Raw genomic sequence first — 4,050 nt, 5'->3', positions numbered from 1 at the left:
GCTGAAGTCTCTGTAGGAAAAACATGTTGGAAGTAGTGCTCCAGGTGAGGCTTGGCCCCTGGCACACACCTTTCTCAGCTCTGCTTCAYGCGTCTTCCTAGGAACTTAAACGTAGGCGGGACCCTGCTGGTTTCCTATCTAGCACATTCCTGTGCTCCCCAGAGCCCATTGTGAATGTCCGAGACGAGTCAGAGACTAGACTGGGAATTGGGGCTGCCATGGGAAGTGTTCTGATGTTTACACATTTGCATTGTGTGAGTAGGTGTGATCCTGGAAAACGCCAATGCCCGGTGGCTGAGAGCGCAGGATATGAGTCTTCTGAGTATAGGCAGGTTACAATTGCCCCTCCTGCATTCCACTCTTTCCTTGACAGGAAAGACATCATCACCTTCTGCTGCCCTACATTGCCCCTTCTCTCTGGTGTCCTTCCCCAAACCTTGGCCTTGGTATGACTTTATGCCAGGCGAATATGAACTCAGTGCCCTTGCATGCCCAGACAGAGAAGCCTGATAAACTCAGAATGTTTTTTGGATAACAGCTGGGAAAAGTTGTCAGGCTCATGAGAAACTAGGCGTTTGCACAGGTCTGGCCAGCTTGTTGAGGTAGAAGAAGCCTCCTTYCTGCTTCTAAGGGCATGGAAGCCTCCTAATGGAGGGACTGTTGGTCCCAGGAGAGAATTTCTCTCGCTGAATACACGCAGAAGGCTGCGGGTTTGCAGTGACCATGTGCAAAGCCAGCTGTTCATAGTCCACCCTCTCCCAGGACTGAGGCCAGGGAAGGCTTGGCAGCTTTCTCAAGTGATGCTCTGCTCAGAGAGCCAGGGAAGGCATGACCAGTCTGTCTTGGGCTTTGACAGTCACTGATGCATCTGCCTGTGTTGTTTCAGCTCTCCAGTTGATGCAGCAAGACCAGCATCCCAGCGTGCAGCAGGCAGCAGCTCAAGTCCTCAGTGACAACTGGCCAGAGCTGAGAAATGATCAGACCAACTAGGAGGTCATCGGAGTGCACCTCCCCCAGGAAAGTGAGCAGTGGGAAGGCCCGACAGGCAAGGAAAGGGCAGCCAGTGCAGAGAGTTGGCTGTGTTACCACAGAGCCAGCGCAACCAGCTGACAAAAATAAAGCATTGCTTGTTGAACAGAAGCGTATGCAGTGCTTCCTTGGGGCCGAGGCCTCTTGACAAGCCCCCAGCTGAGGCAGGGCTGTTGTGGTGCCTGCGCACCTGCAGTTCTTGCAGTGTGTCTGAGCTCTGTCTGTACGGGGGAAGGGAGGCAGAGAGCGCTGTGAATCCTAACCCAGCCTTGAACACCATGATGTGGGCAAGTGATTCCAGAGTGTGATTCCAGAGTCTGTGGGAGGGTTGTTTTCTGGCAAGATGGGGATTCATCCTCCAGAGTCTGGAGGAGCAGCCTCTGGCCATTTCTGGGTGCTTTGGCTCTGTTTTTTGTGTTGCYGAACCCTTAGTGGGGGCTTGCCCAAGAAAAACCTGAGGAAGAAGCAAGGAGAGGAAGGAGAATCCCTGCTCTTTGGATTACAAAATCCCAGAGAAGTTTAAGTATTTACTCCCAGTAAGTAGTGGGAGTCCTCTTCTGTTCTTTCTAGGACCGGCTTCTCTGAGAAACCTGTGAGGGAGAGCAGTGAGCAGCTGCTCCCTGTGGCGAAAGAGCCCCGGCCATGGTGAAGGAAGGGCTGACAGGGAAGGCCTTGTCCCCTGAGATGCCCCTCCTGAGCCATAGAGAAAGCTCAGTGATGCTCGGGGGAGGAAGACAGAGGACCCAGGAAGGGCTCTGGCAGGCATGGGACCTGGGAGCAAGCCAGGAAGAGGGCAGGTAGCTGCAGAAGTAGAGGCACACAAGGACTTTCAGCACCCAAGCCTCTATTCAGCAGGGTGCTTGTCTGTGTCACACACACACACACACACACACACACACGCATCCTGTATTGCACCAAGAAAATGCCAGTCACTAGAAAGAAGGTGAGACAGTGGAGTACCGCTAGGGCTGTTTTTGAAAGAGCAAGTCCTGCTGTATTCCATATGAAACACAGCAGGTGGAAAGAGAGCCAACCTCAGCGCATCACTTATGTTTGATATAGCAGCCTCGTGTAAGCAGCGTTCACCTGCGGGATGGGAGACCCCAACAGCCTGTCCTGATGAGGCTAGGAAGGGGTTGAGCAAGAAACGAAACGGGAATGATTTCTCCCATGCACTTTACTGCTTTTAGGTTCTCATTGCTAACAATCTTCGCAAAGCCTTCATCTTCAAAGTCCTTGGATGAACACGTTGCGCACATCCATGTGTGGGCTCTCTGCACGCGTGGAGACTGGAAGTGCCTTAGGCTAGGGACCACCTCTTTGCTTGTCATTTGCACAGCACAGAGCACAACCAGCTTCTGCTCTTTCAGAAGGGCTCCAAGGCGCCACAAAAAGACCACTAAGAAGAAAAGCAGAAGAGGATGATGTTGCCTATCATCTGACTGTTATGCCATTCCATCATAATGAAGTAGCACTGACTGCTAAATTAAAAAAAAAAAAAAAAAAAGGAAAAGAAACAGGTTTCCTTAGCCAGCCCTGGAAATGGAACTCTAGACAATATAAATGAGAAACTTCGAACCTAATCCCGTCAGTTCATGGAGTGCCAAGAAGGTCKTTCTGGYGAGCGAACTTGAGGAATTGTGTGAGCAGTGGAATTAACTAASCAGTCCYGATTTCCAGKSTCTGSCTTCTGTGTAAAGTCTCTGCTGTCTCTCACAAAGAGGCACTTGCTAGGTTTGCCTTGCAGGTCTCATCTGAACTCTCTCCTTCATGAGAGAGACCACCTCTGTTCAGGACATGTTTCACRAGCTAACAGTTTGCAGGTCTCCGATTTTCTTTCCCGTTCTGTTCTAGTTGGACAACGAGTGCAAATGTGTTGGATGAGGCAGAGAGAATGACCTACGCAAGCACACACAGGGGCAACGTGATGGCAYCTGTTTCTGAGGAGATCAGGACAGGAAACAAAGACAGAGAAGGGCCAGTCAATCCACTTGAGACCACTCCGTCTCTGGTTGCTGGAAAATGCTAATTGAACAGAAAAGGAGGGCTGAAGAGACCTTCAGACAAAGCCCATAGTCCTGACCATTCTAGCAGAGAGACCCAAATACGAGTGACTGAGACACAGGGGAAAATAGGGCTTTCTTGGGAATGAATGTAGCCCCCTCGTGGCTGTTGCCATATATGGTGCTCTCCATCAGCGTGAGTGACTGCATGAGACATAAGGCCTCAGGGGTCAGGAAACCTTTGTGAGGTATGCACAGCACCCGCCGGTGTCACAGTAGCCTTGGCTCCCCTGGCCTGGGGTCTGTCCGGGTGCGGTCTTTAGTGGCTTGCTCTTCCACCTGCGAGGAGGTCGTTGGAGAGAGCGTTGCTGCCTGGTGGGAATTACTTCCGAGATGAAGAGATTCCTATTCTTCAGGGGTAAGGGCCGCTCCTCTGTTCTGCACGTCAAGTCTGCAGGTCTCCTCACATTCAGGATTGTCCTCTGCTCGTTTTCTAATTGCCTGATCCTCATCAGGGTCCTCCTGCTGTGAACTTCTCACCCGAGAAAAATCCCACAAAAATCCCACAAAATCCCATAGCAAAATGGGAAAGCAAGCAATCTGTGCAGAGCCATTTCTCTGCTGTGTGGCTCCATAGCACACAGCAGACAACTTCGGTGCTGTCTCGGCAGACATTGGGCCTGCCTTCCTGATTCTGGTGGCTCCAATACGCCCACCCTTGGCTGGCTAACAGAGCCACCAGCTCCAAGACAGCTGGTCTCCTGGTGTCAGAACGGAGGGCAGGAACTTCTCTGAAGGCCGGGGAGCCATGGGACCCTCAAACGGATGCTAGCACCGGAGGGCGGGTCATCCTCGCATTGTTTCCTTCCAGGTTGCTTGCCCAAAGCAACTTCCCGGGTGAGTCCTGYGGAGCCGGAGGATGGAGGCAGGGGGACAGAGTCCCTCCCTGCAGCCATCAGCACCTTGGCTGCCTCTGTGGCCTCTCTGCTAAGCCGACTGCAGGAGGATGAGGTAAGGC

This window comes from Apteryx rowi, unplaced genomic scaffold, assembly GCF_003343035.1.
Source record: "Apteryx rowi isolate R43461 unplaced genomic scaffold, aptRow1 scaffold_311, whole genome shotgun sequence".
Lineage (NCBI taxonomy): Eukaryota > Metazoa > Chordata > Aves > Apterygiformes > Apterygidae > Apteryx > Apteryx rowi.
The sequence above is the reverse complement of the archived record's forward strand: the minus strand, read 5'-3'. Positions refer to the sequence as shown.